This window comes from Haliotis rubra, unplaced genomic scaffold, assembly GCF_003918875.1.
Source record: "Haliotis rubra isolate DU_JTF1 unplaced genomic scaffold, ASM391887v1 Scf805, whole genome shotgun sequence".
Classification (NCBI taxonomy): Eukaryota; Metazoa; Mollusca; class Gastropoda; order Lepetellida; family Haliotidae; genus Haliotis; species Haliotis rubra.
This window is the reverse complement of record NW_025767530.1, coordinates 389260-414520: the sequence shown is the minus strand read 5'-3', so window position 1 is coordinate 414520 and position 25261 is coordinate 389260. Positions and strand designations below refer to the sequence as shown.

The following is a 25261-nucleotide window of genomic DNA, read 5'->3' as shown; positions in this document are numbered from 1 at the left end:
GTGGCCTGACAATTGATTATGCACATGCGTCCACAATGGCATCACCTGAAGTGTGTCTGTAATTTGGTGACTTTGATGGCAACTGTTGATTTTATGAAAATCATCCAGGACACAAAATAACCACATGAAAGAAGCACATCATCCTGGAAATCTCTAAGATTCCTTAATATTCGAACCATATAATAATTGTCCTACTTTTCACCACCATTGCCCCAAGTTTCTCGCCAGTGATCAGGACCATTCCATCTATTCCTTGTCTGACTGATGAATTTTATTCACAGTGAATAAGTAAATGAAAAACTACCTCAAGATTCATATGATTCATCAGATCACCATCAGCACTTATCATTCAATTAATTGCCCAAACATCTATTTTCAGTCTAACCTGATAACCACTGATGGAAGAATCTTTGCTTAGCACCTAATATTTAGTTATAAAGTCTAAACCTAACTACTCAAAGGCTTCCCTACTATGAAGTCCCAATGATCAGAAGCCTCCTAAGGACATTTTATGCACCTTTCAACACTTTCAAATGAGTTTCACACTTACAAGCAAATCCATGGTTTCTTTTCAATTTCCATATAAGTGTGAGGTCCGCCCTGCGTCCACCCCAGTGGAGGGAATTAGTAATGCTACAATGACTCCCTCTGTTAGTGAAAGGCTTAAAAGAGAATTGTTATGAGGTTTGGAGGCACAAATCAACCTTATCCACATCTAGTCCTTTTGAATTATACACTCCCCAATACAATCTCAATAGGCTTTTGCTGTTGTCTCCATGACAACAGTAGAGACATTAATGTCACCATTTTCCACCTTCTTCCACAAGAGAACACTTGTGACTGAGTCCATATTTTACTTTTGTTATGGTCCAGTCACGTTCTCTGTACAGCTGGTGACAACAAGGGGTAACTGGGGAGCAATATATGGCCCCATTGTTACACCCAACACAACCATGTAAAGGTACTGAACAGCCTTTGTAAACGTGTATCAAAGATAGTCCATGTGAAAGGATTTGTTGATGAAGATTAATGTCATAAAAATCTGCCCAACATCAACAATGAAAAGGATCACAAGAAGTTTTCATCTAACTGAACCAGATTTATGTCATTAATGTCTACTCCACACAATCTGTTTAAATGATGTGTCAGTAGGTCTAATAAAAGGTTTAATTTTACTGAACGAAATCCAAAAATGTTTCAAGAACTTTTCTAAGAACACAGATGGTCAAAACACTGAAAGGTGGAGAATCACAGAAGAAAAGTCCTGTCTGTGACAAGACTTCATATTCTTCTTGCCTGATCCTCACTCTCATGGATCTTGGTCTAAACATTTCAGATGCGCTTTCTTCTGCAAAGGTATCACTTGAGTAGAACTGAGGTTAGGGTAGAGCAAAGGGTAGGCATGGATTGTACTATACCGAGTCATCATGGAGGTGGTAAGGTCACAGCACAACAGTAGGTCATCATGTTGGCTTCACGTCAGGAGGAAACCTCAAGCCACAATGTCTCCCACCTTGGTCAAATTCCTGACATGTCGGTGTTATGAAAAAGACAACAACCAAAGCTCTGACATAATCAGAGGGGTAAATGTTTAAGTTAACAGGAAAAAGGGTATAATATCACTTGGCCCCATGATGTTGGTTTTTCAAACTGGGACACATGCTGATAATATAGCAGTAGGTTTCGACTTCACCATTCGAATTACTTGAATGGTTTGATATAATTAAACTTCAATACAGTATATAAAACATTTGATAAATGCTGAAAACGTCTCATATCATCATTGAGTACTCGCAATGAGTTCCATAACAGCATGTGATTATTTCGTCAGTGGTATCCATGGGTCAGCTTTTCAACAAACAAGTTGTATTTTGAGCAACTTAGAAATAAAAAATTACATTCACTTACTAAAGCATTTAATCAAGCTGTTGTGTGTGGGAAGCCCCTTCAACCCCTTGTTATTTTAACAGAGTGACAAAAAATCACTTCAGGCTGTGTAAAAAAAATTTGTGATATTTCATGGAATGTACTTGAATACTGCATTGCTTTGCATTGAAAGACAGCTTTGGCAAGACAGGAGGCCACACCCCATCTGTGTATAGGTTTGAACCCCGGCCTTTAAGTGATCACCTTGGTAAATATCCAGTGGCACAGGTACTTAGTAATTATGGTTCATGATAAGGATGTAAGCTAAGATAAGCTGATCCTGGCATGACTAAGGGAGTGAACTGTGCACAAAAATTGTAACTTTTGTAAACAACTGGGCAACCTGTGTCCATAGGGTAGAATAAGAGGTATTATGGGTTACCTGTGTTCATCAACTTACTTCGGTCTGTAAACCTGGTTAAGACTATTCTTCTTCTAACACATTTACTGCAAGATTACAAACCAAAACAACCTTGATAACTGGGACAGGCCTGCACTGATTTCAACTCTGGTGTATGGGACCTTTAAAGAAATGCAAGTGCAATTATATGTAATGAAACAATCATGGAGATTGCCCCAGTTGGAGATAAAGTGCTGCTTATGGAAATCTCTGTTTTCATGCTATCCGAAGTTCTTAATGAGGAGTTAACTGCTTCTTCATCTGTAAGAACATTTAACATGAATAAGACATAACCTAATACTCTGACCAAGAAATGGTTCAGAGACATTGCGGTACAGACAATTTAATGCAGCTGCAGGCAAACAATAGCTTAAACGTAGGCCAACATTAGAACAACAGTAGATCAACAATAGATCAACAACAGAACAACATTAGATCAACAATAGATCAACAACAGAACAACATTAGATCAACAACAGAACAACATTAGATCAACAATAGATCAACAACAGAACAACATTAGATCAACAATAGATCAACAACAGAACAACATTAGATCAACAATAGATCAACAACAGAACAACAGTAGATCAACAATAGATCAACAACAGAACAACATTAGATCAACAATAGATCAACAACAGAACAACAGTAGATCAACAATAGATCAACAACAGAACAACAGTAGATCAACAATAGATCAACAACAGAACAACAGTAGATCAACAACAGAACAACAGTAGATCAACAATAGATCAACAATAGATCAACAGTAGATCAACAATAGATCAACAACAGAACAACAGTAGATCAACAATAGATCAACAACAGAACAACATTAGATCAACAATAGATCAACAACAGAACAACATTAGATCAACAATAGATCAACATTAGATCAACAACAGAACAACATTAGATCAAAAATAGATCAACAACAGAACAACAGTAGATCAACGATAGATCAACAACAGAACAACAGTAGATCAACAATAGACCAACAACAGAACAACATTAGATCAACAATAGATCAACAACAGAACAACAGTAGATCAACAATAGATCAACAACAGAACAACAGTAGATCAACAATAGATCAACAACAGAACAACAGTAGATCAACAATAGATCAACAACAGAACAACATTAGATCAACAATATATCAACAACAGAACAACAATAGATCAACAACAGAACAGTAGATCAAAAATAGACCAACAACTAATAGTAGACCAAAAGTAGACCAACAACTAAAAGTAGACCAACAGTAGACCAACAACTAACAGTAGACCAACAACTAACAGTAGATCAACAGTAGACCAACAACTAACAGTAGACCAACAGTAGACCAACAACTAACAGTAGACCAACAACTAACAGTAGACCACAATAGACCAACAACTAACAGTAGGCCAACAGTAGACCAACAACTAACAGTAGACCAACAGTAGACCAACAACTAACAGTAGACCAACAGTAGACCAACAACTAACAGTAGACCAACAACTAACAGTAGACCAACAGTAGACCCACAACAAACAGTAGACCAACAACCAACAGTAGACCAAAAGTAGACCTACAACAAACAGTAGACAAACATTAGATCAACAACAGAACAACAGTAGATCAACAATAGATCAACAACAGAACAACATTAGATCAACAACAGAACAACAGTAGATCAACAACAGAACAACAGTAAATCAACAACAGTAGATCAACAACAGAACAACAGTAGACCAACAGTAGAACAACATTAGATCAACAATAGATCAACAACAGAACAACATTAGATCAACAACAAAACAACAGTAGGTCAACAATAGATCAACAACAGAACAACATTAGATCAACAATAGATCAACAACAGAACAACAGTAGACCAACAGTAGATCAACAACAGAACAGTAGATCAACAGTAGATCAACAACAGAACAACATTAGATCAACAACAGAACAACAGTAGACCAACAGTAGATCAACAATAGATCAAAAACAGAACAGTAGATCAACAATAGATCAACAACAGAACAACATTAGATCAACAACAGATCAAAAACAGAACAGTAGATCAACAGTAGATCAACAACAGAACAACATTAGATCAACAACAGATCAAAAACAGAACATTAGATCAACAATAGATCAACAACAGAACAACATTAGATCAACAATAGATCAACAACAGAACATTAGATCAACAATAGATCAACAACAGAACAACATTAGATCAACAATAGATCAAAAACAGAACATTAGATCAACAATAGATCAACAACAGAACAACATCAGATCAACAATAGATCAAAAACAGAACAGTAGATCAACAACAGAACAACATTAGATCAACAACAGATTAAAAACAGAACATTAGATCAACAATAGATCAACAACAGAACAACATTAGATCAACAATAGATGAAAAACAGAACAACAGTGGAACAACAATAGATCAACAACAGAACAATAGATCAACAATAGACCAATAAAACAGTGGACCAACAGTTGACAAACAACAAACAGTAGACCAACAGACCAACAACAAACAACTAACCAAGTAGACCAACAACTAACAGTAGACCAACAACTAACAGTAGACCAACAACCAACAGTAGACCAACAACTAACAGTAGACCAACATTAGATCAACAACAAACAGTAGACCAAGAACTAACAGTAGACCAACAGTAGACCAACAACCAACAGTAGACCAACAGTAGACCAACAACTAACAGTAGACCAACATTAGATCAACACCTAACAGTAGACCAAGAACTAACAGTAGATCAACAGTAGACCAACAACTAAAAGTAGACCAACATTAGACCAACACCTAACAGTAGACCAACAACTAAAAGTAGACCAACAGTAGACCAACAACTAAAAGTAGACCAACAGTAGACCAACAACTAAAAGTAGACCAACAGTAGACCAACAACTAACAGTAGACCAACAGTAGACCCACAACAAACAGTAGACCAACAACTAACAGTAGACCAACAACTAACAGTAGACCAACAACTAAAAGTAGACCAACAACTAAAAGTAGACCAACAGTAGACCAACAACTAACAGTAGACCAAGAACTAACAGTAGATCAACAGTAGACCAACAACTAACAGTAGACCACAATAGACCAACAACTAACAGTAGACCAACAGTAGACCAACAACTAACAGTAGGCAAACAGTAGACCAACAACTAACAGTAGACCAACAGTAGACCAACAACTAACAGTAGACCAACAGTAGACCAACAGCTAACAGTAGACCAACAACTAACAGTAGACCAACAGTAGACCCACAACAAACAGTAGACCAACAACCAACAGTAGACCAACACCTAACAGTAGACCAACAGTAGACCAACGTTAGACAAACACCTAACAGTAGACCAACATTAGATCAACACCTAACAGTAGACCAAGAACTAACAGTAGATCAACTGTAGACCAACAACTAAAAGTAGACCAACATTAGACCAACACCTAACAGTAGACCAACACCTAACAGTAGACCAACAGTAGACCAACAACTAACAGTAGACCAACAACTAAAAGTAGACCAACATTAGACCAACACCTAACAGTAGACCAACAACTAAAAGTAGACCAACAGTAGACCAACAACTAACAGTAGACCAACAACTAACATTAGATCAACATTAGACCATCAACTAACAGTAGACCAACAACTAACAGTAGACCACAATAGACCAACAACTAACAGTAGGCCAACATTAGACAAACAACTAACAGTAGACCAACAGTAGGTCATCAACTAACATCAGACCAGTAGTAGACTCTATCTGAGAGAATCTCTGCCATGGATGATACAATCCAGCAGCCATGAAAGTGGACCTTGACAACACTTGAGTCACTAGCCCTGTTCACCAACAATCATTATGAAAGTGTAACTGGGCATTTAGTGTTTCATTAACTTTCAACAAAATGTTTTCCCCCAACTGGTGCTTCCCTGGCTGGCAGCTGATTGTCAGCATCTTGTGAGGATGGATGACGGCAATATATATTCAAATTCTGTCTGCACAAGAAGTATGGGCAAGTTGTACTCTATACATATACATACACACAACTCCACTGTGGTTCATCCCAATCTACATATATTTCTCCTTCTAACACTTTTGTTTGAAAAAGTTGGAAAACAAAACACAAAGTTGTATTCATTTCAAATTGCAATCCATTGTGACACCCTATAATACAACAAACAGACTGGCCCAAGAGTTCTTGAGTCAGAGAATTACTGTTGATTGTGGAATGAATATTTCTTTGTCAGACTTGATGAAAGGAAAAGTTGAACTTCAAACATATCAAAATAGGTCTACATTTCAAAAACAGTATTCAACCACAAAACACTTACATAAAAGTTTATGAATGTCTGCATGGCCTTTCTAAGGCTTTGTGAATACAAAAGAACTGACTCGTTATGCTCTTACATATATACATGAAAACCTTGTTAATAGGTAATTACTCTTCCAATGTAAATGACCAGTTCACTTTTTTTTCAAAATTGAGCAGTTAATTGTTGTTAATTAATATCCATTTGAATATACATGCATACATACTACTCACCATTCAACTTGGACAATCAGTTTCGTGATTATAGCTAAATATACACTTAACAATAAAGAACTACAATGTAGTTTTGTTTATCATGGACAGATACAAATATTCCATTTAAAAGTGGAGAAGTGTATTTTCTGAACAGCTATCTGGGAAAAGAATTAATTTCAGTGTATATGTCTATTATAAATATTCACCATAAAACACACGCATAACACAGTACATTCATCATGTCAGCAAAATGTGTTTGGAACATGAAGCTGTCTCTGCTAAAATATTTTCGTAAATAGATATGTGGAAATTTGTAGTTTTTCTGAAACAAAAGATTGCTGACTACAGCTTACCATGAGCAGCAGCACCCCCTTCCCTACATCCCTCCCCCTCAATATAAGCTGTCACAATGTGAAGACAAAGGTTCAATCATGTAAAACACTCTTAAAGTACAGATGGAAAGTAAATCTATTAAACCATCATCCAACAAGCATTCCTGAAAAAACGTACAATTCTAACGGTAAACCCATTGCAACAAGCATCTTTTGATGGAACAAATGTGAAAGCAATAATCACGTCAAAAAGAAAAATAGGCAATAATAAATCTTTTCTTTGTGAAACAAGAAAATTATCCGATTTCAAAGTGAAATGGCTCCAGTGGTCAATGTAAACACCATCCAGCTAACATCGTACAGAGTAAGACAAGGAAGAGAATTGAGAAAAGTTGACATCGGAAATAAACGGAAGATGAATCAACAACTCGGCTATCCTCGAGTATCCAGAAAACACATAAAGTGAAGGCTGTCATGCAAAACAGTTTACAAGACAATTGAAATTTAATGTTATTTTGTGAAAGAAGTAAATGAAAGGCTTGATGAAAGAGTTGATGGACACACCAAGTAACAATGTGACAAGCAAAACAGAAAGACCTGTTTATCACACATAGTATTTTTACAAGTCAAATTGACATGTAGAAAGAAACCAGTTCGGACAGACAAAATGTTCTTGAAATGAAAACCTCTGCTGAAGACATTATGTGTTTGTTTCAATATGCCATTTCCAAACATGCTTCCATTAGGCTCTGTACCTCATAAGATTATAATGGGGACTACTTGTTAACTTGTGGCAAGCATTGAGAGTCAAATAACTAACTTTTGCTGAATTTCCAGAAAATTGAAGAATATAAATACATTGCCTTTTAGTTCTTGACATGAAATACTTAAAAGTACTCACTCTTAAACATATAAATACTATCCAAAGTATATCATAGTCAGCCAGTTAGATAAACTAAGTATTCAGTTAGGAATTAACTTTTACTTTGAGTGAGTTAGTTACAATGCAGTGTGAACCTTCAAAGAGTGAGGGATGGTTTGAATATTGAAACTGTTGCTCATTAGGATGGATGGTAGAGGAGATCTAAGTACAGGGAAAGAAAGAAACACAGACCTTTTATAATAGTTTCCAATAAAGAAACACAACAATTACTAAAGAATATACACACCATGTCATCATAAATGACAACTAGTATCTAACCACACTATATTTTCCACAGACGTTTCCCAAATCTGAATGATGTACAGCATGCTTGTAAAATATTGCAATATTTATGTAATTTCTGTAGAATACTGCAATGTTTGTGTAATTTGTACATAAAACAGTATTGATTATGTCATTTCTATTCAATACAGGAATCATTTTACACAATTTTAATCACAAAGTTTGATACACAATAAAGAAAAAAACATTTGTCAATATCCAAATTTTACTGACAAAACACCAACATCCCCCACATCCCACATCATCACCCAACCGACATGCCCCACATCCCACCTCATCACCCCACCAACATGCCCCACATCCCACTTCATCACCCCACCGACATCACCCACATCCCACCTCATCACCCCACCAACATCCCCCACATCCCACCTCATCACCCCACCAACATCACCAACATCCCACCTTATCAGCCCATCTCATCACCCACATCCCACCTTATCAGCCCATCTCATCACCCACATCCCACCTTATCAGCCCATCTCATCACCCACATCCCACCGACATCTCGAAACCCCACCGACATCCCCAACCTCACGACATCCCATCACTAGCGACATCCCAACCTTACCGACATTCCCAGCCCCACCGACATCCCCAACCCCCACCGACACCCCCAGCCTGATCCACACATCCCAACCCCACCGACATCCCCAACCTCACCGACATCCCCAACCCCACTGACATCCCTAACCCCACTCGACATCCCCATCACCGACCCCAACCTCCGACATCCCCAACCCCCACCGACATCCCCAACATCCCATCCCCAGCCCCAACCGACATCCCCAACCTCACCGACATCCCCAACCCCACCGACATCCCCAACCCCACCGACATCCCTCTAACCCTCACCGACATCCCCAACCCCCACCGACATCCCCAACATCACCGACATCCCAACCCACAGACATCCCAACTCCTCACCGACATCCCAACCCCCACTGACATCCCCAACCCCCATCGACATCCCCAACCCCCACAGACATCCCCAAGCCTCACAGACATCCCTAACCTCACCGACATCCCCAACCTCCACCGATATCCCCAGCCCCCACCGACATCCCTAACCTCCCCATGACATCCCCATCCCCACCGCCATCCCCAACCCCCCACAGACATCCCCAACCCTCAGCAACATCCCCAACCCCATCAACATCCCCAACCTCACCAGCCTCACCGACATTCCCAGCCCCATCGACATCCCCAACCTCACCGACATCCCACCCCCATTGACATCCCCAACCCCACCGACATGCCCCCAACCCCACCGACATGCCCGACCCCCACTGACATCCCCAACCCCACTGGACATCCCTAACCCCACTGACATCCCCTAACCCCACCGACATCCCCAACCCCACCAACATCCCTAACCTCCCACCGACATCCCCAACCCCCACCGACATCCCCAACCCCCACCGACATCCCCACCCCCACCAACATCCCTAGCCCCCACCAACATCCCTAGCCTCACCAACATCCCAACCCCACCGACATCCCAACCCCACCCAACATCCCCAACCCCACCGACATCCTGACCTCACCGACATCCCAACCCCACCGACATCCCATCCCCAACATCCCCCACCGACATCCCGACCTCACGACATCCCCCACCGACATCCCCAACCTCACCCCATCCCCACACCCGACCTCCACCAACCCCCATCAACATCCCCAACCCCTCATCAACATCCCACCCCCACCAACATCCCAACCCCACCAACATCCCCAACCCCACCGACATCCCCAACCCCACCGACATCCCCTAACCTCACCTCACATGACATCCCATCCCCAACCCCACCGACATCCCACACCCCATCGACATCCTCAACCCCCGACATCCTCAATCTCCTCGACATCCACAACCCCCACTGACATCCACAACCCCCATCAACATCCCCAAGTCCAATCAACATCCCCAACCCCCACCAACATCCCCAGCAACATCCCCAACCCAGCTACATCCTCAGCAACCCAACATTCTCAGTACTGTCCCCAGCCCCAAGAGTGACAGGTCAGTTCGTTTCTAGGCCTAAGAATTATGAAACACCTCCCCTTTCCTTCACCTTCCCTGGCGGTGCAGGGTAAGACTGTTTTCCTGCCATGTAGAATGTCAAACCCCAGCATTCTATCTTCATTATAACACCATGACCAGTTCCCTTTATTATCCCCAACTTTACAACTGTTATGTTGTACCCGATAACTTCCAGCCTTGTATGAACAAGCTCTAATATGAACATAAAAATTGGAATATTGCCTCCAAATAATTGCCGACTGACAATGGAACCTGAGAGACCACACAGACGTTTTTCTATTCAAATGAGTGTCTCTTTCCCCATCATAACAACGCACCTCTGGTTTCCAGTCCTGTAGCACGTAGTCACTAAAGCCATTCCTGTACATATATGCAGATTTTATTTGTATATAAACTTGCCTTCCAGATGAATTTCACACCAATATTTGACAAAGGGATGCCATCATCATCGGCTGTGGTATTTTGACATTTTTTAGACAACACTGCGACAAGTTTTTTTTGCTGAATGTGTTTTATTTCAGCATGCCAAAGTTAATGGTTCTGAAGCCAATGATATTTGTTATAATTCCATGGTCTGCAGGTTCCAAATGGTCTACTTGTAAACCGTGGATCGGAAAGACAAGACTAATTTGTTACAGCAGGAGATCATGGGAGACAATACAAACCTCAAGTTATGAATTCTGAAAGGCGAACAAACACAAGGCGATATTGATCAGTGCTTTAACTAGTCACGAAGACCTCCAGCAACGACATATTACACAGATCACTGATTGGACAAGAAATATTGTTATTGGTTTCAATATTTCATCAATATTTTCAGGAAGATCTTAACTTGACAGTACTGCTCCACTAACTCAGCAGAATTAACTCTGAGATAAATGGGCTTTATTTAGGAGAAGGTTTGGGCTGACAGTTTGAACAATATTTCAGTTATAACATGGCACGTCCGCTTGTTTTGACAGGAGATCCTAATGTGAGGCTCTTTAGTATCATACCCTGCATGATAAGAAAAGTGGGAGACACTGATATTGCTGGCCTCGGTGTCCATGACAACACACTGTAGAACAGTAAAACACATTGAACAAATGAAAGAGATGTGTCAACTCAGCTAGTTTGGGCACAGACTGTTACAGGACATAAGAAAACAGCAGATCTCCAGGCCTGAGGAATAGTCTGATTCTGTGCCTCCAACATAACAGTGGGTAGATTCCTAGACCCTGCTAACCTGTAATGAGGTTCTGAGTAATAAATCTGTAATACAGGTATTGAAGGAAGGTTTGGTGTTCCAGTAAATAACACAGCATTTACCATGTTCTAGCTTAGTTGATACATCTACACTATAAGTGATGACTGTGTTAACAGGTATTGTTTGTTGTGTACCACGGTATACAGAAATATTCCAGCTATATGTCAACAGTGTGTAAATAATGAAGTCTGGAATACACAATCCAGTGATCAACAGCATGAGCATCAATCTACACAGTTGGGATACAATGTCAACCAATATCATGTTAGTCACCTTTAACGACAAGCATGGACTGCTAGAGACCAATTCTAACCCTGATCTTCACTGGAAACAAGCATGGGTTGCTGAAGACCTATTCTAACCCGGATCTTCACTGGAAACAAGCATGGGTTGCTGAAGACCTATTCTACTCCTGATCTTCACGGGAAACAAGCATGAACTGCTGAAGACCTATTCTAACCCTGATCTTCACGGGAAACAAGCATGAACTGCTGAAGACCTATTCTAACCCTGATCTTCACGGGAAACAAGCATGGACTGCTGAAGACCTATTCTAACCCTGATCTTCACGGGAAACAAGCATGAACTGCTGAAGACCTATTCTAACCCTGATCTTCACTGGAAACAAGCATGGGTTGCTGAAGACCTATTCTAACCCGGATCTTCACGGGAAACAAGCATGAACTGCTGAAGACCTATTCTAACCCTGATCTTCACTGGAAACAAGCATGGGTTGCTGAAGACCTATTCTAACCCTGATCTTCACGGGAAACAAGCATGGGTTGCTGAAGACCTATTCTAACCCTGATCTTCACGGGAAACAAGCATGGACGGCTGAAGACCAATTCTAACCCTGATCTTCACGGGAAACAAGCATGAGTTGCTGAAGACCTATTCTAACCCTGATCTTCACGGGAAACAAGCATGGGCATGGCTGAAGACCGATTCTAACCCTGATCTTCACGGGAAACAAGCATGGGTTGCTGAAGACCGATTCTAACCCGGATCTTCACGGGAGACAAGCATGGGTTGCTGAAGGATTCTGACGGGAAACAAGCATGGGTTGCTGAAGACCTATTCTAACCCTGATCTTCACGGGAAACAAGCATGGGTTGCTGAAGACCGATTCTAACCCGGATCTTCACGGGAAACAAGCATGGGTTGCTGAAGACCTATTCTAACCCTGATCTTCACGGGAAACAAGCATGGGTTGCTGAAGACCTATTCTAACCCTGATCTTCACGGGAAACAAGCATGGGTTGCTGAAGACCGATTCTAACCCGGATCTTCATGGGAGACAAGCATGGGTTGCTGAAGACCGATTCTAACCCGGATCTTCATGGGAGACAAGCATGGGTTGCTGAAGACCGATTCTAACCCTGATCTTCACAGGAGACAAGCATGGACTGCTGAAGACCGATTCTAACCCTGATCATCACAGGTGTAGTAACAGTAATTGGGTTAACTATGATATAAGTTAGTTTATGGCAGGACTGGTCCATCCTTTAACTGTGTACACAACAAAATATGTTGAGATAGATTTTGGTCTATGTGACCAAAAGTAGAAAGGAAAAACTGTATATTGGGGCATGTACGTATGAACATTTAAATAAAAACCTAATTTTTAATGAATTTTACTTCTCTTTACAACATAACAAGATTATCATTTACAGCCCAAAGCAACACCAGTATTGTTAAAATCTTTGAAGCAAACATGAAGCGGTTTGAGTTTCTGAGAAAACAACCAACACACATGTCCAGTTACTTTATTTGTGTATTATATGTTGGCATAACTATCATAATTGGAGCACTAGGAACAATAACAATACATGTGACTACATCCACTGCACTCTTGCTCGTTATTCAGACAAAACAGTCAGCTTTCATTTCTTCACTCAGTCATGCAAAACCATGGAAAATGGCTAAAGGGAGGTAACTCATTTGGAGTATTGGTCTCTGTTAATTCTAAGAAGTTTTCAATCTCCAATTTCTGAGTTCAAACACACACGTCATGTACATTTATTTAACATTTTAAATGCTAAAACATGTAACATTTTTCATAAAATTTTAAAAACAGTTAAAGCAAAACTTGGCAAAAGACAAGTCCTCTATATTCTTTAAGGTACAACAAACTTCAAAACTAAAGTGTAAAATTATGAAATTTTTGCCATATAATGCACAAAAGCCTCACCCACATCACTTAACGTTAATGTCAGGTTCTCACAAACCTCCAAACAAATATCAATCTTTAAAACAAAACAAAAAACAACCCATCAAAATGAAAGCACAATATATTAACACAAACAAATTCATCCAAATGGTAAGTTATATCATTTGACATTCGCAGACAGCATGACATGCTGTGAAAATGTAAGTCAGACAGCCTTGCCTCTCGTATTTCCACATCTGGATTTGTCTTGTGTCATAAATTTCCAACTACTGCCATGAGAGTTTAACATTACACACTTTGAGGACACCAAACACTTGCAGGTTTTTTGTGCTGACAGATAACACCACCTGGTTGAAAACGACCACTCACCTGTAACCACTAGTCCAGGTGATATACAACACACTCACTATTCTAATGCTACAATTACACAACATACCAAGGTGTCTGCTTCCTCCAATTTGCTTTAAATCTAATTTTATTCGCATAGAAACAATGTCCTGGCTAAATGTTACTTATCTCAAGTTGGTATTAGTCTGAAATACAATATCCCATAGGAGGAACTCAACACCTTGCCAATTTGTCCATACCTGTAATGAGCTTTGTGAACAGGTAAACAATACAGGTACACAAGAGTTGTGATAGTTTTATGTCAAGTTTCATGATAGTCAGTACCTGACATGTTTTGTGGAGTTCAGTATGAGAACAAGGCCAGAATTGAAATAAATTTGTGGCTAATGAATTTTCTAGACATATATAATATATGGTACAACTTCGATAATCCTATGGTATTCCTGGGGGTTCCCACCATGTCATGAATCTAAGACGTACATAATAAACCCGCCCTGCATGACATGAATCGATACCATGTATACAATGACCTCTCCCTGCATGTCATGAATCTATACCATGTATACAATGAACGCTCCCTGCATGACATGAATCTATACCATGTATACAATGACCTCTCCCTGCATGACATGAATCTATACCATGTATACAATGACCTCTCCCTGCATGACATGAATCAATACCATGTATACAATGACCTCTCCCTGCATGACATGAATCTATACCATGTATACAATGAACTCTCCCTGCATGACCAACATTCCCAACATCTCCCTGCATTGAATGAATCTATGCCATGTTTACAACTTAGCAGCTCCCTGCATGACATGAATCTATACCATGCCAATGACCTCTCCCTGCATGACATGAATCTATACCATGCATACAATGACCTCTCCCTGCATGAATCTATACCATGTATACAATGAACTCTCCCCCATGACCAACATTCCCAACATCTCCCTGCATTGAATGAATCTATGCCATGTTTACAATGCATGTCATGTATACAATGAACTCTCCCTGCATGACATGAATCTAACATTCCAATGACATCTCCCTGCATTGAATGAATCTATACCATGTATACAATGACCTCTCCCTGCATGTCATGAATCTATACCATGCATACAATGACCTCTCCCTGCATGACATGAATCTATACCATGTATACAATGAACTCTCCCTGCATGACCAACATTCCCAACATCTCCCTGCATTGAATGAATCTATGCCATGTTTACAACGAACGCTCCCTGCATGACATGAATCTATACCATGCATACAATGACCTCTCCCTGCATGTCATGAATCTATACCATGCATACAATGACCTCTCCCTGCATGACATGAATCTATACCATGTATACAATGAACTCTCCCTGCATGACCAACATTCCCAACATCTCCTGCATTGAATGAATCTATGCCATGCATGAACCTATACCACAATGACCTCTCCTGCATGACATGAATCTGCCATGAACTCTACCTGCATGAATCTATCTATGCCCACGCTCCCTGCATGTCATGAATCTATACCATGCATACAATGAACTCTCCCTGCATGACATGAATCTATACCATGTATACAATGAACTCTCCTGCATGACCAACATTCCCAACATCTCCTGCATTGAATGAATCTATGCCATGTTTACAACGAACGCTCCCTGCATGACATGAATCTATACCATGCATACAATGACCTCTCCCTGCATGTCATGAATCTATACCATGTATTCAATGACCTCTCCCTGCATGACATGAATCAATACCATGTATACAATGACCTCTCCCTGCATGACATGAATCAATACCATGTATACAATGAACTCTCCCTGCATGACCAACATTCCCAACATCTCCCTGCATTGAATGAATCTATGCCATGTTTACAATGAACGCTCCCTGCATGGCATGAATCTATACCATGTTACAATGAACGCTCCCTGCATGTCATGAATCTATGCCATGCATACATTGAACTCTCCCTGCATGACATGAATCTATACCATGTATACAGTGACCTCTCCCTGCATAGCATGAATCTATGCCATGTATACAATGACCTCTCCCTGCATGACATGAATCTATACCATGTATACAATGAACTCTCCCTGCATGACATGAATCTATACCATGTTTACAATGAGAGCTCCCTGCATGGCATGAATCTATGGCATGAATCTATGCCATGTATACAATGACCTCTCCCTGCATTGAATGAATCTATGCCATGTATACAATGACCTCTCCCTGCATGACATGAATCTATACCATGTATACAATGAACTCTCCTTGCATGACATGAATCTATACCATGTATACAATGAACGCTCCCTGCATGGCATGAATCTATGCCATGTATACATTGAACTCTCCCTGCATTGAATGAATCTATACCATGTACACATTGAACTCTCCCTGCATTGAATGAATCTATACCATGTATACAATGAACTCTCCCTGCAAAGCATGAATCTATACCATGTATACATTGAACTCTCCCTGCATGACATGAATCTATACCATGTATACATTGAACGCTCCCTGCATTGAATGAATCTATACCATGTATACACTGAACTCTCCCTGCATGGCATGAATCTATACCATGCATACATTGAACGCTCCCTTCATGTCATGAATCTATACCATGTATACACTGAACTCTCCCTGCATTGAATGAATCTATACCATGTATACAATGAACTCTCCCTGCAAAGCATGAATCTATACCATGTATACAATGAACTCTCCCTGCATGACATGAATCTATACCATGCATACAATGAACGCTCCCTGCATGGCATGAATCTATACCATGTATACATTGAACTCTCCCTGCATTGAATGAATCTATACCATGTATACAATGAACTCTCCCTGCATTGAATGAATCTATACCATGTATACAATGACCTCTCCCTGCATGGCATGAATCTATACCATGTATACAATGACCTCTCCCTGCATGACATGAATCTATGCCATGTATACAATGACCTCTCCCTGAATTGAATGAATCTATACCATGTAAACAATGACCTCTCCCTGCAAGGAATGAATCTATATCATGCATACAATGAACTCTCCCTGCATGACATGAATCTATACCACGTATACAATGACCTCTCCCTGCATGGCATGAATCTATGCCATGTATACAATGACCTCTCCCTGAATTGAATGAATCTATACCACGTAAACAATGACCTCTCCCTGCAAGGAATGAATCTTTACCATGCATACAATGAACTCTCCCTGCATGGCATGAATCTATATCAGGAGTGAGTTCCCATTGAAATCTTAAGGAAAGACAAAATTGATGCTGACCAAAACATAAATGTGTTGTTATCACATCCATGTATCCTAAACTATATGGCATATCCTAGATATTATGGCAAAAAAGCCCAAGAGTTTCAACTTATTGTACTTGGACCGCCATAGATTTACTATTACTGGTTTAGTTTGACATAACAAGTCCCTCGTCCACTATTTTGTATTCAAGCATCAAGTATCTTTCCAAAGTTAAGAATAAGGGAGATATTGCTAAATCATCAATCCTTTATCATGATTATTAATCTGTCAACTAGTGCAGTCACCTGGAGTTAAGAAGTCAAATCATCAATAATATCAACCTAACTATTTTATCCACTAACACTACAAAGTTAACAATGTTGATAAGTGCTTCACAATGGCAGTGCCTAGTGTTACTGGTGTTTTGTCACTAGTTTGTCAGTGTCAGTGTTTCTAGACAAGACATTTGCTTGCTAACAATGTACGTCAGCCAATGTTCAAACAGATAAATACACATTTCTCATGCCAATTATCATTGTAATACACATTAAAAAAAGTGGCACAGAGTTAAAAAGCACCAGCATTCTTCTGCATAAGATGCCAATCTCTGACATTCCTTGAAGAAGTAGAAATGCCAGGATGGGTATGATATTAAAATAAAAAGAGAGATATATTTTAAATAAATCCATTTGTTTCAGGTCTTTATTGGATGTGATGACATTATGAGATTTCTTGGTCGTAACAGACATTCTATGCTAACACTGGGAAACTCCATTTACACCATGATAATGGTGAATCATGCTGGATTTATGACAAGGCAGTCAGCTGGATCACACACTGTGACTACTCTCTCAATTGGTTAAATTTTAAAAGAAAAGACTGATAAGAAGTAAAAACTAGCATATTAAGAATAATTTATTCATTACTGAAACTAAATTTGGAAGATGACTAAAAACAGGTATCTGTAATAACTTACACATTTTCTCTATTAATCAACTAACAGGCTGACAATATTGAGCTCTCTGCCATATGGGGCATGGAATGGGTGGATAGGTGGGTGAAACAGTGAGTGAGTGGGTTTTACTCCTTACACTTCAGAAGTCACATCACAACGAAAGGAAGTGGTGAGCATCCAGTGTATGAGATTTTGATTCAGCGTAATTAATGATTACCTGAATTACATATTTTTAGGCATCATGAATCGCTATGGAAACTGACTTGTCATCTCCATGACAAAACAACATCAGCTCACCAACTGTTACTGTAATACGTGTCTGTCCACAAGCTGCCAGTCTGACACAGCCTTACCTTCTGTCCACGTCCACTAGCATGTTTGTGCCGACTCTTCATCCTCCTTCACATCACTGCAAGACAATGGGATGTAATCAGACAACACCAGACAATGAAGCACCAGACTTTCAGACACAGGATACAACACAGATCCACTAGCATCAACAGTGATGGTCTGAACACTCTCCTCATGGACTCAGTTCCTATCTCTGTTGTCATTACTACCTCTTACGAAGAACAATTTTGTAGAACCTGAATTTCAATATTGTAATTGTGAACGGTCTCTTATCAGTAATGACAGTACCGGTATATCTCATAACAAGGATATAGGATTAAGCAGATGAGTGGGCTTCCCTGCATCTCAGTTGCGACTATCTGTTACTGATCCTCTATTTTCCAAAACAATAAAACACAGCATACAGACAAGGGGTTGTGGATTTGTCTATCTCGTAATACAGCAGATCAAAGTTTTTCTTCTGTTTTGTCATCTTGCAAGTATTGTCAGAGTAAGTACATATAACAACAGTGGGATAGAAAATTTTGGAACATACATGGATAGATAGGTCATGGTTTGGGGCAGGTATGGCTATGACAACAGGCATCATGAGGTAGGTCATGGTTTGGAGCAGGCATGACCATGACAACAGGCATCATGAGGTAGGTCATGGTTTGGGGCAGGTATGGCTATGACAACAGGCATCATGAGGTAGGTCATGGTTTGGAGCAGGCATGACCATGACAACAGGCATCATGAGGTAGGTCATGGTTTGGGGCAGGTATGACCATGACAACAGGCATCATGAGGTAGGTCATGGTTTGGAGCAGGCATGACCATGACAACAGGCATCATGAGGTAGGTCATGGTTTGGGGCAGGTATGGCTATGACAACAGGCATCATGAGGTAGGTCATGGTTTGGGGCAGGACCATGACAACAGGCATCATGGGTAGGTCATGGTTTGGGGCAGGTATGACCATGACAACAGGCATCATGAGGTAGGTCATGGTTTGGGAGCAGGTATGACCATGACAACAGGCATCATGGGTAGGTCATGGTTTGGGGCAGGTATGACCATGACAACAGGCATCATGAGGTAGGTCATGGTTTGGGGCAGGTATGACCATGACAACAGCCATCATGGATAGGTCATGGTTTTGGGCAGGTATGACCATGACAACAGGCATCATGGATAGGTCATGGTTTGGGGCAGGCATAACCATGACAACAGGCAGGGTAGGTCATGGTTTGGGGCAGGTATGGGTAGGTCATGGTTTGGGGCATGGTTTGGGGCAGGTATGACCATGACAACAGGCATCATGGGTAGGTCATGGTTTGGGGCAGGTATGGCTATGACAACAGGCATCATGGGTAGGTCATGGTTTGGGGCAGGTATGGCTATGACAACAGGCATCATGGGTAGGTCATGGTTTGGGGCAGGGACAACATGGCTCATGACAACAGGCAATCATCATGGGTAGGTCATGGTTTGGGGCAGGTATGGCTATGACAACAGGCATCATGGGTAGGTCATGGTTTGGGGCAGGTATGACCATGACAACAGGCATCATGGGTAGGTCATGGTTTGGGGCAGGTATGACCATGACAACAGGCATCATGGGTAGGTCATGGTTTGGGGCAGGTATGGCTATGACAACAGGCATCATGGGTAGGTCATGGTTTGGGGCAGGTATGACATGAGGTCAATATATTTGAAATATTTGATTTTCATTCCCACCTGCCTGACTGCAACAACCCACCTCAGAGCCACATCAAGTCACTGTCCCAAAGTGTCTATGTCTCACTGCTTGCTGGATTACACTACATATATTCATGCTTCATCAGTGTTCAGGTGAATTGCAGTTTTGTCATGTTTATAAATATGTTTACTTTGTTGTATAATGCAGCACTAACCAATGTTCCAACTATAATACAGTGGACCAGACAATCGAGTGATTGATATTTTATGCAACAATTACGTGCAGTCAAACAAATCACCACCCAACCTGCTAACATCCAATTGAGAATGGTATTGCAGTGATTTGTTTTAATCGTTTGTCCTCCATTTCCATTGATATGTAAGTGCTTGGCATAGTCTTGTCGCTGCTACACTACCAGCTGTCCAGGGACAGTTGTGATAGCTCGTCAGGTCAACTCAATCACTGTATTGTCCTTGTTATGGACCTTCCATGTGGACCATGTACAGATATGTGTGAGTCAGTGAATTAAGTTTTACACCGCACTCAGCAATATTCCAGCTATATGGCGGCGGTCTGTAAATAATTGAGTCTGGACCAGACAATCCAGTGATCAACAGCATGAGCATCAATCTGCGCATTCTTTAAATATTCAATCGGGAACTGATGATATGTGTCAACCAAGCCTGCAAGCCTGACCACCCGATCCTGTTAGTCGCCTCTTATGACAAGCGTGGGTTACTGAAGGACCTTCACGGGGTGACAGAAATGAGTGAACGAGTGGATTTGATTTAATGCTACTTTTGGTGAGTATTTTCTGACATTTCAGTCATGACATGACAGCTGTATGTGGTAGAAAAGCCTCAACTGATATTGATCTTAACCATGTAAAAGTTGGGGAAACATTTCAGGATCAGCACTGCAGACAAACCAAGAAACGTAATCAACAGGAATCTAGGATTCAAACCCGTGACCCCATTCTTGCAGTGCCCTAGACAAATGGGCCATCTGCATGCAGAGAAAAGTAGATATCACCAGTAGACAAAAATCAATATTGAACTGTTTATTTCTGTGTTTAACATAGCATAATGTAGTATTCTAGACACATGACTGGGACCTATAGACAATGGAGTTTGGACCAGACAAATCCTACGATGTATACTGTGAGCAACAGTCTGTGACACATCGTCAACTAAGTTACTGAGGCTGAACACCATTGGTTTACCTCTTTCAACCAGCATTGGGACCAATTAACTGAGATAATGTTGATATTGACCATGCTTGCATGTGTTAGATGCACTGAAGTAGTCCTACCTGGTGAGATCAGCTGATTTATCACCATGCTTCCTGCTCATGTGACGCTTCAGACCAATGGGTAAAGAGAAATATTTCCCACATTCATCACAACAAAATGCCTTCTCGTGAGTTTTTACATGTTCTTTAAGACGCCTTGCATTCAGAAAAGCCTTGTCACACTTTTCACATTTGAAGGTTTTTTCCCCAATATGAATCTGAATGTGACTCTTGAGGGAGTGTGAGGCAGTAAACGAGTGTCCACACATGTCACAGCGATATTTCTTCTCGCCTGTATGTACGACCATGTGTTTCCGCAGAACACTTCTGTCACTAAACGCCTTGCCACACTCCTGGCAAACAAATGGCCGTTCGCCAGTGTGAGTCCGGGTATGGTTCTTCAGATGGGCGGTGGTAGAGAAATGTTTCTGGCACACATCACACTGGTATGGTTTGTCGCCAGTGTGAAACCTTGTATGCAAGGCAAGATGACTCGCCCGTCTAAACCCAGCTCCACATAGCTCGCAGATAAACGGCCTGAAGTCACTGTGAATCTTAATGTGAGCATTCAAATCTGAAATATCGGTAAAACTTTTCTGACATGTTTCACAATGGTGATTTCTTTCACCTGTGTGGGTTTTCTTATGTCTCTGTACTGACTGTGCTCGCTTGAACCCTTTTCCACAAATATCACATTCATATGGACGTGCATCAGAATGAACTTCCTTGTGTCGGATCAGATCTCCAATCTGGTAAAACCTTTTCTCACAGATTTCACACTTATATGGGCGTCGCCTGTATGTTGTCGCATGTGTACCTTGAGAGTCCCGTACAGACTGAACGCAACACCACAGACAACACAAGCAAATGGTTTCTCTTTCGTGTGACTACGACGATGGCTTATTAATGTACTTGAACATTTGAATTTCTTCTCACAAAATTCACAGACATGTGTTTTGTGATCAGCATGTATCTTGCTATGTTCCCGCTTTTCTTTGAATCCATTAAACTTCAGGTGACATATTTTGCACTCAAAGATCTTCTCGCCTGTGTGTATTTGCATGTGTTCTTTCAGTCTGTCAGAACGTATAAACCTCTGGTAACATACTTCACACTGATAAGGTTTTTCTCCAGTGTGAATCCTGACATGTTTCTGGAGGTCCCCGGCCCTGACGAAGCTCTTCTGGCAGACGTCACACATGAACGGCTTATCCTGGGTGTGAAAACGCATGTGAATTTTCAGGTTTTCTTTCTGCCCAAAAGCCTTCCCACACACAACACAGACAAACTGTCTTTCTTCCAAAGGCTTGCATTTGTGCTGCTGAAGATCACATGACTTGGAGAATTCTTTCCCACATGTAACACAGATCCATGTCTTGGACTCCAAGCCATATTTTTCTGGCATCTGAAACTTTTCAAGGAATTTTGTTTCCTCGTAACTCTGGTAACTGTTCATATCATCATGTGAAGTCCTATGACTTTCAAGCTGATCTGGGCTCTCAAATGTCTTATCACATAAGTCACATAAATAGAATGTCTTCCCTTTGTGGGACAGAAGGTGCTCCTCTAACTCGCCTATATCATTAAACTTAGCCTCACAAACATCACACTGATGGTATTTCAGTTTATCACTGTGTTGTGAAGTCCAATGCTGACTCAAGGGATTGATGCTTCCATGGCTGGATTCTGCCACATCGTGTGTTGGACTGAGACTCAGTGTGGAGGACATTTCATCCATTTTCTCACAAGCATGTGCTCCAGCTGATGATGTGTCTGGGTTATCTGGTAGAGAAAGGTGATCGTCTGCTGTGTCTAACACATGTTTGAACTTAGTGTCAGGACTCATGTTCTGAGGTTTTGTGTCAGAGTGTGTCAAAGCCCCGTTCTCTGCTTTGGATTCTGTAAAGACCTCTGAATGTCCAGATGGTTGTGAATTGTCCCCTGTGAGAGAAAGTTCCTCTGAACTGTCTCCTGTATCAGAAAATATCTGTGAATTTTCCACTGAGAATGTTTGTGCTCCTGTAGTTGCATTTGTTGCTTGAACAGTTTCTTCTGGATGTGAAGAGCATGAACCACCTTTCTGGGGTTTTCCATCTTTCATGTCTAGGTCATCATAAATCTGTGGGTTGGTTTCTGAATCTACATATGTGTGAGAGCTGCTAGCTATGTTGTCAGTACATGTGTTCTCCGGCACATCTGTAGATTCATGTGAACTGCTTGCCATATCCACAATATGCCTGTTTTCCTGATCCTTGGACATCTGTGTCAGCTTTCTGTTCCTGTGCTAAGTAGAAACTACCATGCAACCCATCATCTATTATTGAAGGTCCTGCTAGTCACAGATAGGGGTCACAGAAACATTCCACAGGATGGTGAGTATTGGCCACAGAAATGTCTCATACAGAGGTGAGTACTGGTTTGAAACTTTGTCTGTGGTATACTGAAGTTTGCTCAGGGAAAACTCTTTGCAAAGCACTGGTCCAAAATCAGCAGAGGATAAACGTCAAACACTTTTTCTTGCTAAGGCAGTTTGCTTCAGTGGAAATGCTCCTTAAACATCTCAAACATCTTCTCCAAGATATTGAGTTATCTTCAGTGGCTGTTGAAACAACATCTCAGGAGATATTCTGAACATGTCATCTATCTCCACAGTGATGTGTCCAGTGACAAATCTGGAAACAGAAATGGAACAGTCAATAAGCAAAGCAAAGAAATCCCCACCATAAACCTTATAGCAACATTACAATGTTTATGACATTGAAGTATCAATGGAGTATTTGGACCTACTTTTTTAAATATACAGCGGAAGTCAAGTTTGAGGAAACCGTGGTCGTATAGTCTGTATTACCTAAGAAAGGCTTGTTTTGTTTCAGATTGAGATTTGAAATGTTTTTGTTTGTGGAAAGTGAAGAGTTCACACAAACACAACATTGAAATAGAGATGCACGTGCATCATGCATACATTCAGGCATAAAATGCCGGTTTGAATGGCAATCGTTCACTTGTTTTCCCAGCACAGAAGCTATGGCTAGGTTAATGAGAGATCAACGACAACAAGCCATTGGTTGCAAGACGCTGGTCAAAGTGCTCGAGTCATTGCTCATGACTGACTGACTGACTGAGTTTGGTTTTACGCCGCTTTTGGCAATATTCCAGCAACATCACGGCGGGGGACACTAGAAAATGGGCTCACACATTGTACCCATGTGGGGATTCAAACCCAGGTTTTCGGCGTGACGAGCCAACGCTTTAACCACTAGGCTACCCCATTGCTCATGACTTCAATTGCAGCGTACAAAAGATAGAACGTCTTAGACAGCGATACAACGCCACCAACAGCACTGATGACTGCCCATATGATGTAGTGGTCGACCCTGTGTAACAACACATCGCCATGACCGTCATATCATCCATCAACAT

The 25261-nt window shown here is 40.9% G+C and overlaps 1 pseudogene; it reads right to left on the bottom strand.

The window, feature by feature from the left end:
* Positions 1-2121: 2121 nt before the first annotated feature.
* Positions 2122-25261, bottom strand: part of LOC124261715 — a 33416-nt pseudogene continuing 10276 nt past the window's right edge.